Below are 12771 nucleotides of genomic sequence, written 5' to 3' on the forward strand. Positions count from 1 at the left end.
TCCTCCAGCCTGATCAGGCAAGGTCCAGTCAGGAGAACAGAACCCATATTCCGTAGAGGGAATGGCTGGAAGTACTGAAAGGGCTCGTGGGGAGAGGGGAGGCAGACTTATTAGGAACAGCAGGAAACCACCACGACTCCTGGGCTGGAAAAACAAAGGGAGGAGGGGGTGGTACAGGAGCCCGGGGGCTGGGGCTGCCCAAGGAGAGCTGGAGCCATGGAGGGGGGCGAGCCATGGACAGAGATGCCACCCGAAGCTGGCGGTAGGGAGAAATACCCAGACTTCTCTCCTTCTCCTGCTCCCCATCCTCCTCCAGTACCTTTCATTGGGTAAATCCAGTCAGAAGCCAGTTGGCAGGGAAGTCTGGGGTGTGTCATTTGCCCTCCGAGACGTTGAGCAGAACAGAGAAAGGTAAGGGACTGATGTGACAACATAAAAACCAAATGACCAGGACACAGATGTCTCCAAGGTGGCCTCCTGCTCCTGTGGCCATCCGCCACCAGCTGCAGGGCTCTTGCTGGGTAGGGGGCAGGCAGACTCTTGATGCTGGTGACCACGCTCCCCTTTACGAAGAGGACCTCTGCTCACCCCTGGTTGGGTCCAGCAGACCCTAACTGACAGAGCTGACCATCCCCTTTGTACTTGACTGGGACGGCCTGGTGGCCTTTGCCAGCCTTGTCCTTCACTCCAGTGACTGCCTTTCTCTCTGGTCCTAACTTCCTCCTCATCAGCACTGACCTCATGAGGCTGTGGTCTCACCATGTCCTTCCCTCCCGCCTGCCCAAGTTATAAGACCAGAGAAGAAGCTGCCAAATTCCAAAGGTCTCCCACCAAGCACTCTGGTTAAGAACCTGAGGTCAAAGGCTGCTCTGTCATTTACTAACTCCATGCAAGTATTTTTACCTCTCTAAGCCTCGATTTGCTTATCTGTAAAATGGGACTAGCAACAATACATACCTGCAGGGCTGTTGTGAAGATAAAATCAGCAAACAGAGCCAGAGCGCTGCACACAGAGCTCAGCACACAGTGAGTGTCCTGTGAATGGTAACTGCAAAAGGCATGGGAAGGAAAGCTTGGGGTCACTGCAGACTCAGGAGGGAGCACCTCTGGATCTTCAAGGCCCTGGCTGACCAGAGTCCATTCACTGGTCATTTTTCTTGAGATCTAACTCTCCCACGTTCCAGTTGGCTGAGTAATGAGGGAGCCCTTTTCCCGGTCTGCACAAGTGGAGTTCCCATGGCTGGAAGACGGAAATGTTCTGCCTGGAACTGGCACGAGTTCCATTTCGGACACCACTCACAGCAGTCTGGATGGCTGAGCAATGGACAGAAGAAAGCTGAGCGTCCTTACTGCAGGACCTGCTGAGTGTCTGAGCATTGCAAGACCCCGCCTGCCTGTTCGCAGCAGAGCCAACCTCTGGTCTCATCTGGAAGGACAACATTGTGACAATCCAGGCCCTCCCCAGGGCCTTCTCTTCTGGGGTTGGGGCAGGAGGTCCAGCAGCCAATCAAAAAATTTCTTGTGCTTAGCATAGTATTACAGAATCTTGAGACTTTGGAGCCTGAAAAGACTTCAGACGGAACCTCAGACTGTTAGCGCCGGAAGGGGCCTCTTGTGGAAGCACAGGGAGTTGGGGCAGGAGCCCCGAGGGACCTCTCCATAGACTGGACATTGTCAGTGCTAGACGGGTCTTCAGTCTGAACGCAGAATGGTTCCTTCAGAGAGAGCCTCAGGCAGAGCCACGGGACGCTAAAGTTGGAAGGGACTCAGGGAATGATTCTGCTGGAAGGTGTGCCAGAGTGTATCTAATTCAACCCTCTGATTTTACAGCTGAACCCTCAGCTCTCTGTACTAATGGGTTGGTCTGAGAAGAATTTTCTATAGATGAGGTCCATGTGACTACTTTAGGTGTTTAGGTTGGGGCAGAGAGAAAGAGATGCTTCTTTATCTGTGAGGTAGTCACTATAGGTAAGAGAAGAAAAATAGCCATTGGGCATTCATTCCACAAATATTTATTGACCCCTTCTGTGCTAGGCCCAGCAGGGATACGAAGAGGAGTGAGACGCTGGTGGATAAGATGTCACAGAAAACCAACTCAAGCTGGCTTAAGCAAAAGGACATTTATTGGCTCACAGAACTGGAAGCCCAGAGGTAGAGTGTGTGCTATGGACTGAATTGTGCCCCTCCCCCCAAATTCATATGTTGAAGCCTTAACCCTCAATGTACCTGTATTTGGAGATAGGGTCTTCAAGGAAGTAATTAAGGTTAAAATAGGTCATAAGAGTGGAGCCCTAATCCAACAGGACTGATGTCCTTATAAGAAAAGGAGGAGACACCAGAGCTCTCTCTCTCTTCTGGCGCACACAGAGAGGAGGCCATGTGAGGACACAGTGAGAAGGGGGCTGTCCACAAGCCAGGAAGAGAGGCCTCACTAGACACCACCCCTGATGGCACCTTGATCTTGGACTTCCAGCCTCCAGAACTGGGAGAAAATAAATTTCTATTGTTTAAGCCCCTCAGTCTGTGGTATTTTGTTACAGCAACCCGAGCTGATTAAGACAGTGGGCTTCAGGGCCGGCCCCACGGCGTAGTTGTTAAGTGCGCGTGCTCCGCTGCTGGCAACTTGGGTTCGGAGCCCGGGCGTGCACCGAGGCACTGCTTGTCAGGCCATGCTGTGGCAGCGTCCCGTATAAAGTGGAGGAAGATGGGCACAGATGTTAGCCCAGGGCCAGTCTTCCTCAGCAAAAAAGAGGAGGATTGGCATGGATGTTAGCTCAGGGCTGATCTTCCTCACAAAAAAAAAAAAAAAAAGACAGCGGGCTTCAGGGCTGTTTAGTCCAGAAACTCTGACTCCATTCCCTGTGAGTCTCTCAGCTCTGCCCTCCTTGTGTGTAGCCCCATTCTTAGGCTGGTAGCAAGAGGATGGCCATGGAGCCCAGCAATGTCCAGAGGAAGAGAAAGACAGAAGGCTGTTCCATGATGTTCTCTCATAAAAACAAGAGAGCTGTTTCCCAGAACCCCACCAAGCCTGTCCTTGTGTCTCACTGGCCCTGACTAGGTCACAGGCCCAATGCCGAACCAGTCCCCAAGGCCCGGGGAAGCCAGGAACCTTGTATTTTATAGAGTACGGGAAAAGTTGCTGTAACAAAGACTCCAAATACACAAGTGTAAGTGAAATAGCAATTTATGTCTCTTTCATATCATATTACAGTTCAGAAAAGAGCCATCTAGGACTCACAGGAGGGCTCTGCCATCCTCCAAATGTGGCCTCCCTCTCCAGGTCCAGAGAGACTGCTTCAATTTTTATTATCTCCTAGTCAAGGGAAGGCTCATGCACATCTCTGCTGAGGGCACAGCTCAGAAGTGGTACAATCATTTCTGCTCACAGTCCATTGGTGAGAACTTAGACTCATGGCCACATCAAGCTGCAAGGGAGGCTGGGAAATGTAGTCCTTATGAGGCAGCCATCTGCTTGGCCAAAAATCAGCAGTTCTGTTATTAAAGAAGGGGTGAGTGGATATTAGGGAACCAGAGAAGTCTCTGTGTGGTAGAGATTAGTTTAGGCCCACATTCGTGAACCAATTTTTGGGAAGGGCGGTGGGCCTACTCCTGGAGCTGGGCAAGGGTCAGCTTCTGCGGGAGCACAGGGGCTCACTTAAACCTCTGTAATCTGGGTATGTTTGTTATAGCAGCTTAGCTTGTAGGCTAAATAACACACTGTGCCTTGCATTTCTTTGGCTTCTCTTAGGAAGCTGGAAGGGAGATAATGGGTGTTGGGTAATCAACCAGCAGTGTCCGTTACATTACCTGCCTTTGAGGCCCTCTGACTCTGGGGGAAGGGACGGATGGAAACAGATAACTATGGGTCAACGTGACAAATGGTAAACTAGCAGCAATATATAAATCCCAATGAAAACAAAGGGAAGAATTAAGAGAAGGTTTCTAAGGAGGGATAGAAGAGTATCATGAGTTCATTTTGTCTGGGTCTTAAAGGATATGTGGGAACTCCCTAAATGATTTTGGTTGGGGAAGGGCATTTCAGATAAAGACAACAGCGAAATCACAGATGCATGGAGGCCCATGGGGTGTGGCTGGTGGTCTGGTGTGGCTAGAGAATGGGAGGGTGGGAGATACGATGGGAGCAATTAATGAAGGGCACCTGAAAGCCATGGGAGGCAGCAGCCTGTCTTACAGGCCTCTGGAAGCCACGCAGCATTTTTAAGCCAGCAGAGACATGGTCAGATCTCTGTCTTTCTCTGAGGTAGAGACTGGAGGATGACTCCTTAGGAAGCTATGTCACAAATTTGGCTGAGTAATGAAGAGAGCCTGTATCAGGGCTGTGGTGGTGGGAATGGAGACAAGGAGATAGTTTGCAGAGAGATTTTCGTGGTAGAATTGACTACCACGAATCTTGGTAACTGGGTGACTGAAGGGGGGTTGAGCCAGGACTAGGAGGGGTGTTAAATATGGTCCTAAGTTTATATGCTTGTGCTAGAAATCCGGAGAGGGGGGTACAGGAAAAGCAAGTTTTGAGGGTGAGAGGAGAAAACAACTTGCCCCCATCCTAAGCCTGGCCCATGACAGAGTTCTGTGGGTTCCTTGAATGTATGACATTCTCTCTTTACTCAGGGCTTCCACACACTCTGTCCCTATTCCACAGAAGACTCCCCCACCCTCCAGTCTCCAACTGGCTAATTCCTCATTTCCTCCAAGAGCCTCTCTTGACCCCCTAACTTAGGTGAGAAACCCTCTTCGATTTTCTGACAGTACCTCGTTTTTTTTCTTTAAAGTTTTTTTTTTTCAAACAGTTTTATTTATTTATTTTTTAGTGAGGAAGACCAGCCCTGAGCTAACATCCATGCTAATCCTCCTCTTTTTGCTGAGGAAGACCAGCTCTGAGCTAACATCTATTGCCAATCCTCCTCCTTTTTTTTTTCCCCCCTGAAGCCCCAGTAGATAGTTGTATGTCATAGTTGCACATCCTTCTAGTTGCTGTATGTGGGACGCGGCCTCAGCATGGCCGGACAAGTGGTGCGTCGGTGCGCGCCCGGGATCCGAACCTGGGCCGCCAGTAGCAGAGCGCGTGTACTTAACCGCTAAGCCACAGGGCTGGCCCCCCGTTTCTTTTCTTGACACATCTCTCACACAGGGTTGTTTAATGCCTGTCTTTCCCCACTCAGCCTACCATTCCCATGAGGGCAGGGACCATGTCTGTCTTGTCTGCTGCTTCATCTCAACACCTTGTCTCATGCCTGGCACACAGTAGGCACCCACGCCAGTTCTGAGGCATTCAACAGTTGTCATTGGAAATAGGAGTTGGCCAACAGTTTTTATCAGGGCCCGTTCAGATGTGATGCAGGGCAATGAGGCCACCACGGGGATAGGTGATGTGATCCTTTTACAGGCCTAGATCACTCTAGACCAGTGGTTCTCAACCAGGGGCGAGTTTGCCTCCCAAGGACATTTGGCATGTCTGGAGACATCCTTGGTAGTCATGACTGTGTGTGCGTGTGCGTGCGTGTGCGCAAACACTGGCATTTAGAGGGTAGAGGCCAGGGATATTACTAAACATCCTACAAGGCACAAGACAGCCCCCCACAATAAAGAATTATCCAGCCCAACATGCCAATAGTACCGAAGTTGAGAAACCCTGCTCTAGAGATGGGTGAGCCAACTGGATGGCTAAGTTCCCGTTTGGCCTACTGGCTGCTATGGCCCAACTGAGTAAAAGCAGCAGAAGCTTAGTGGCTGTCCCAAGAAATACAGACTTGTGATGTGCAGCCAGGAACCAGCTTGGATGGGGCCTCAGTCAAAGGCCCCAACACCTTGGGTAGTTTCCCCTTAACTGAACTTCTGGCCATAAGCCCAGCGGGCCCAGCCTGGCACTCGCCTCTCTCTGACTCACTCCATTGGGTTTCTGTCGCTCTTCGGTGGAAGTGGCCACCACACTCTTCCCACCCATCTGCCCTGCTGATTATTTTCAGCTTGGCTTACAGAGGCCCAACGCTGCAATTACACCCCAACCTCAATGGCTCCTTCTGAAAATAACATTTGGGTCGAAGAAAACCTCAGTCTGGTGGGCTGGATTTTATACTAAACAGTTAAAGAGTGGGTGTGGGCACTGGGGTGGGGGGGACAAGGGAGTGGCACAGTGGTACAATTAAGAGAAGAATCTGGAAGAAGGGGAAAGAAAAGGAAGTGAAGAGAGGGAAGGGGTGGTGGTGGTAAGGGCTGTTGCAGAGAGAAAATGTATCTACTGGGCAGGGGTCAGCCATCTTTTAGAAGTCTATGCCAAGTCTTCATTTATGCCTTTAATTGAAGGTTTTGTTTGCTGAAATAACTCACCCCCACCCCCAGTCATTGAGGCCTGGGAAATTCATGTCTGCCTGGGGCCAGAAGAATTAGTCTAAGGGCATACCAATCTTTATCCAAGCTAGTGACCAGATTTTCCGACCCCAAAATAGGAGGCACATGGTTTGACATAGGATTTTTGTTCTCTTTCCAGGTGAGAACAGCAGTCTGGGAAACGTAGTTTCGTGATGCTGATGGGTGGAATTTCTAAGCAGTTCCATGGAAAATGGAGGAGAGTAGATAGGACCTTCAAAGCAGGGATTCTCATGGAAATCAGAGATTTATGGGTGACTTTAGTTCAGAGCAGAGAAGGAAACTCAAGAAATGAGAACCTTCATCCTATCCAGTGGGAGGGGGGAGGGGAGATGAAGGGAGTGAGGAGAGAAATGCTTGGAAGCACGTTTTGGATTCCAAAGCAGGCAAACAGAGATAAAAAGGCTGAACGAGTTGAGATTGGGGAAAATAGGCAGGAAAGAGTTCCACACATTAGTTAAAAGCTCCGTTCTGCAGTTAGCCAGACTTGGGTTCAAATCTGAGCTGTACTAACCACCTGGGTGATCTCCAGCACTAACTTAGCCTTTTTTGGATAGGCCAGAGCAGGACAGGCTCTGGAGTGAGGCTAGTAGGGTTTGCTTTGTGATCTTAGGCAAGTTACTTAACTTCCCTGCACCTTAGTTTTCTCCTCTGTAAAATGTAACCAATACCCACCTTCTAAGGTGTCATAAGGACTTAGAATCAAGTGCTTAGAACAGTGCCTGAACAGTGGCAATCACTCAACACATGTTAGCTATTATTATTACCTCTGGAGTTTTTCTCCAAATGTAGCAGGCAAGAAACTTTTAGCTAACATAAACGTTTTTTATTTGAATAGTTATGAATTTATTCTCAAGTATATTAAAATATATGATGAGCACATCAAAGCTGTGGTTTCTCTAATGTTATCGCTTAGGGCAAGGCTACTAGAAAAAGGGAATGGATTTAAAGTTAATTTAAAGAATAAGGACAGCTAATAAAATAAAAGTCAATTTGAAATATATAATATGGGGGAATGTGGGTACGGAAGAAAATCATGCAGGCGATACCTGAATGGCTGAAAAATTTGGAAAATAATCCACGATGCCATGTTCCCTTCTGCCAGTAAAACCTTTTAAGGCACACAGGTGGAGAAACCATAGGGCAGGAAGATCCCGATCAAGACGCTATTAAAACTCTGTAACCACTGTTCCCTTTTTGAGAAATCGGTAGGAGGCAAGCGAGGCTTGACGCCCCAATAAGCTTTGGAACCCCCACAGCATTGTAGATTTGGGGGTTCGGGGGAGAGAGGCAGAATCCAAAGGTCCAGCTCCGGGAACCGAACGCCAAGTCCCTAACTTCCCTCTCCCGTCGCCTTTAGGGCGATTCGGGCCTCCCTGATTTTTTTGGATCACTGGGTCAATCAGTCAGCCAATGCCTCGGGAGAAGTTTAATTAAGCTCAGATCGCCGGCGCGAGCTGCCAAAGGTCTCCCCGCCCTCCCGGCCCCGCCCCTGCCGCCCCGCCCCCAGCACATCTGGTGAAAAGCTTCTCCCCCGCCCGGCTCGGCAGAGCCGCAGCCCGCGCATGCGCGTCGGCAGGGCGCCCAGCGCCCAGCGGCAGGCTCGGCTCCCAGAACGGCGTTGCAAACTGTTGCATCAGACAGCAAGCAGCCGGCCGGGCCGCCAGGGTTTCTAGGAAGATAGGAAGGGTTTGAGATCCTCTGTGGTCGCTGGGGAGCGTTGGCCGTCACTCACGGTGTTTACACATTAGTAACCCGATCCCCTGAAATCTCAAGCCTGCGCCAGCGGAGGCGAGGGCCTTAGCCACGGGTGAAATTCGCTGGACTCCACTGCTCCTGCCCCCACTCCACGGCCCCAGGCTGGACACACTGCACTGGACTCGGTCTGCTTTATTAATGGCGTGGGCCCTGAGGAATGAGCTGGGTTTCATTTCTCTCCCCAAGTACAAGAATGCCCCCGAGGAATTTCTCACTCTGCGAAAGTGCAAAACTAATTTCCCCAGACAAGCGCTGTTGTCGGTTCCCAAAAGGGCTTGGAAAGATCCCAGCAGGAATGTTCAGTGGTTTCCAAATCTCTTCACCCCAGCAGCTGGACACACAGTCACTGACCACCAAGAACTTCTTGGTGGGTGAGCACACGTCCTTCACAGATAGGCCTTCTTTTTGGCATGTCTCAGGCCCCCCTGTCATGGAGACTTTGGACATTAGCCAGAGAATGCACAGTCACGAACACATGCAGACGCAGCACACACAGAACAAGTTCTCTAGATTCAAATGTTTCTGCACTCCAGGTAAGGGAAAAGGTGTCCTCCCTATTCTGGTCTCTGGGCCACTGCCTTCTTCAAGGGGAGAGGAAATAATGCTGTATCTAGAAGGGATGGGACAGTCTTGGGGGGTGGAATATTCAAGAAGAATGAGTACTGATTTGGAATCTACTTTCTAAAGAGATTTCCAGGGACATAATCTGGACCTACGGTTCAATCCTTTGTTTTTTTGGAATGGGTTAAGACCAAGTCATTCAGTACGCATTAATGGATTTTCCAAAAATACAGAAACTGACAATTTACCTTAAGCATTCTGTCTTTTTTAGGGTGTTGGTGGTGAAAGTCTATTCCATTTGAATAATCTTGAAAGGTAAAACAGGCCTACTGTTCTTCCTTTCCCTCATTATTATGAATCACTCAATTGCAAGATTCAATAAAAAAATGACCTGAAAGAATCCTAAGCATCATCTGACACATCTCTTTGCCAGACAGTCACTGTTATTTGTGTAAGCCAACATTTTCCTTTGAACGGCGGGAACTTATAGCACTATGGGATTTTTCATTGTAAGAGATGCTTCATAAATATAGCCCAAGCTATTTTGGTTGTCAACAGTGATCGTGTGAACTGAAGGAATGACAATTAAAAACGGGTGGAAGGAGTGTGGCAAATGCTGGAGCTGGAGCATTTCTGGGCCCTGCTTCTGAGGGTCTGTCAGGACCCAAACCTTCTGCCACATGGGTGTCACCAAGGTGGTGTCCTGGGGTTAGAGGGTGTGGTCTCAGGGAGCTGCCAGGAGCTGACAGCATGTCAGATATGTCTGAGCACTAGTCCTCACCTGAAGCAAGTCATTTACTATTGTGGGGCCTCTCCAGCATGAGAGTTGCGGCCTTGAGGTCAGAAGCCAGGTGGGAACGGGAGAGAGTAAGCTTACGAGCTCATGTTAGGTTCCCTGCTGTACCATATAGTGGGCTCTCAATGCATATTTGCAGAATGAATGCACTGAAAGAAAGAGGGAAGGTGCAGAGAGAGGCAAGTTCAAAGAAGTCCAAGAATGTGGCAAGAGGCAGCCTGGGATGCCCAGGGCTCTGTTGTGTTGGGTCAGAGGGGAATCCTTCTAGTTCAAAGACAGAAGGCAAGAGAGTCAGAACTAATTCTCATTAAGTCCCTTCTGCCTTGGTCTCCCTGTTTGGAAAAGCCTCCAGTTAGTAATTCCAGAGTTGACCAGTCATTCTGTTTAACCAAGACTCATGACATCATCAATGATTGCCTCACCTCAACTGAATTCCCAGAGCAAACTTCTGGAAAAGTCTGAGGGAGGGCGTGTGACTGATATCCAAAGGACAGGAAAATTCCCCAGAAGCCACTCTTTAAGACCATAAGCAAAGTGGTGGCCCAGATGGTCAGATGGTGCAGACATACACGAGGAGTGTGATTCGTTTTCCACATTCATTGGGCACTCACCAATTCTAGTCACTATACAGAGTCCAAACCTAGACAAAGCTCCTGTTCGAAGGGCTTTTGATCTAAATTCCTCGTGGAAAGTCTGTCTTTGAAATGTTTAAGGCACCTCATTTAATCCTCATTTCCACTTCAAGTCTTGTACCTCCTTCCTGAGAAACCCACCCCATTTGAAGTTTGTAGCTGGCCTTCCTTCTGTTTTTTCTATTTATGTGCCAATTTCAAGGGTGGAGAGAGCCACATTAATTTTAAAATAAAACACAAATAGCAAAATGAGGCTTGGTTAAAGTAAAAACCACAAAAGGACTTTTTTTCCCCTCTCAAACTTTTCAGATTTTCCTAGAACCACCTTTATTTCCTCAGAGCCCAGACATAGAAAGTGAGTGGGCCTCTCTGGATGCTCTTCCAAGAGAAAGCGAAAAGCCTCATTCCTAGTCTCCTCTCATCTGCACCTTTAGGTTTCGTTTTTCTTTTTCAGACACTTGAGTCCCAAATTGGGGTCAGAAAGCACTTGAAGCCCCTAATTCACATGCAGTGTTTCTAAGCACTCTTAGAGTAGATTTTGGTTTGTTTTTGCATGGTCTGTATCTTACCTATTCTGTTCATTGCATCAGCTTGTGCATTCTGGGTGATGGGAACATGACTTTAAAGTCACATCCTCGTGGGGGCATTTCCAGTGTTGCTACTTACCAGTCTTGTGACCTCATCTGTCAAAGGAGAATACTGATGCACACCGCTCCGGGCTGTAGTGAGGATTAAGGGGTCAAGACACAGAATGGGCTCAGCACAAAACAAGCACTTAATACACTGTAGCTATGATAAAAATAGATCTTTTCATCTAACTGCTCCTCTCTAACCAATCACCTGCCCCTATTTTGGAGAAGGAAAGAAAAGCAGTTATCTATTCCAAGTGGATGATTTATCCCCATTTTACATCACCAAAGGGCCCAGTTTGACTTGCAAACACCTGGGCCATTTAATGGGGTGGGATCAGCGTTCTTGCCTCTCAGCAAGAGGTGCAGGACTGGGGAAGCCTTGAAGGCCGATGGTGGGGTGGCAGGAGCACAGAAGGTGGGGAAACACGGTCTGGAAAAGCAGGCCCAGGGCTGAGGTCAGGGGACAGAGGGGTGCCAGCCACCAGGAAAGAAAGGTTCTCGCTTCAGGGTTCTGAGTCTACCAGGCTGCAGACAGAGGCCCGCCCGCCCCCGGTCTGCTGACCGTGGGACCTGAGGCGCGTGAGGCAGCGCCCTCTGCCGGCCGCGCGGGGCAAGCTCTGCAGGTGGGACCCGGGATCCCTCCCGCAGCCTCCGCCCCCGCTCCATCCTTTCCGAGGACCGAGCGGCCGGGTCCCCGACCGGATTCCGGGAGACGCGTCCCTATCTGACGCCTGCGGGCCGAGCAGAGACGATGCTCGGAAACATCCGATTCATCTGGGGATCAGAGGCCGCGGGAACCCACCTAAACCCCGCAGAGACTGCGCCTCTTGGGACCTGGGGCCAAAGTCTGCTGGGCTGTCGGAGGTGGTTTGGAAGTGGCTTCGCCTATGGCCAAGACCGCGGGTTCTGCGGACAGAGAGGAGCCCTGGGTTCGCTTTCTGCCTCATCCATTTTCCAGCTAGGTGGCCTTGGGCAAGGTACTTAAATTTCCATGGGCCTTAGTTTCCTCATCTTGAAGATGGAGAGAATGATCCCGACCTTAGTGGGTTGACATGAGGATTATATGGGATCAGACAGCCTGGGTTGGAATTCTGGCACTGACATCAGCTAGCTGTGTGCCTGGAGCAAGTTACTTAAGCTCTCTGTGCCCTGGTTTCCGGCAAAATGGGGATAATAACGGTACTTACCTCCGAAGGTTGTTGCCTGCAAAGCGCTTAACACAGTGCCTAGCACAGAGTAAGCGCACAATAAATGGTGGCTGTTATGGTGGTTGTCGTTATTATTGTTCTTAAGACCGCTACACGAGCAGACGGCTATTATTAGTTTCTTTCTTGGGTCCGGCTATTTCTTTCCGGGCATTGTGAAATTCTTTTACCACGCGCTCGCGTCCTTATCAGTAGCCGAAAGACAGCCGGCCTTCCCGAGTTTGGAAAATCGAGGCGCCCCTGGAAGAGGGCCAAGGACGCGCCCGCGGGCTGCAAGGTCCGGGACCTCCAGGAGGACGCCCGCGCCACGCCGCCGCCGCCCGGGCCTCCATTAGCGCGCGTCAGAGCCGCAGTGACGTCGCCAGGTCCGGGGGCGCGGGGAGGCGCGGCCTGGACACGCGGGGGGCCTGGGGTGGCGGGGAGGGCCGGGGTGCCCTGCTGTCCCCGGCGGCTGCGGGGAAGGCCCTTGCCCGGGTGGGCTCTCCGGCGCCTGCCGGAGCCGGGCGCGCTCGCGCTCCGCCTGCAGCCCCGCGGAGAGGCGGGAGACGCCAACGCCGGCCCCGCGCCCCGGGCCCGCCCAGCCCGACGCGGGGCTGACCTCCCGGCGGCCGCTCAGCGTCTGCGTGGTCTTTCCCGTCCTGTCCTTCTCTTCCCCCGCCCCGCCCCAATTCCATCCCTTATCGTCCCCCAGCGGCCCACTCAGTTTCTTCTTCCTCTGTCCTCCTTCTGGACCAACTCATTTGCTGTGAGTGGTTAATAACCACCCGCGGAGGCGCCGCCCACTCCCAGCTGTCGGGCTGCCG

The 12771-nt window shown here is 50.7% G+C and overlaps 1 long non-coding RNA gene across 1 annotated transcript; it reads right to left on the minus strand.

Moving 5' to 3' along the window:
* Positions 1–3089: 3089 nt before the first annotated feature.
* On the minus strand, positions 3090–12252 carry LOC131395187 (uncharacterized). Its single transcript, XR_009216284.1, has 3 exons — positions 11951–12252; positions 10798–10850; positions 3090–3492 (listed from the first exon to the last, which is right to left on the minus strand). It is a non-coding gene; the product is annotated as an uncharacterized LOC131395187 (long non-coding RNA).
* Between the last annotated feature and the right edge of the window lie 519 nt (positions 12253–12771).

The sequence above is a fragment of the Diceros bicornis genome, chromosome 31 (assembly GCF_020826845.1).
Source record: "Diceros bicornis minor isolate mBicDic1 chromosome 31, mDicBic1.mat.cur, whole genome shotgun sequence".
NCBI classification, from domain to species: domain Eukaryota; kingdom Metazoa; phylum Chordata; class Mammalia; order Perissodactyla; family Rhinocerotidae; genus Diceros; species Diceros bicornis.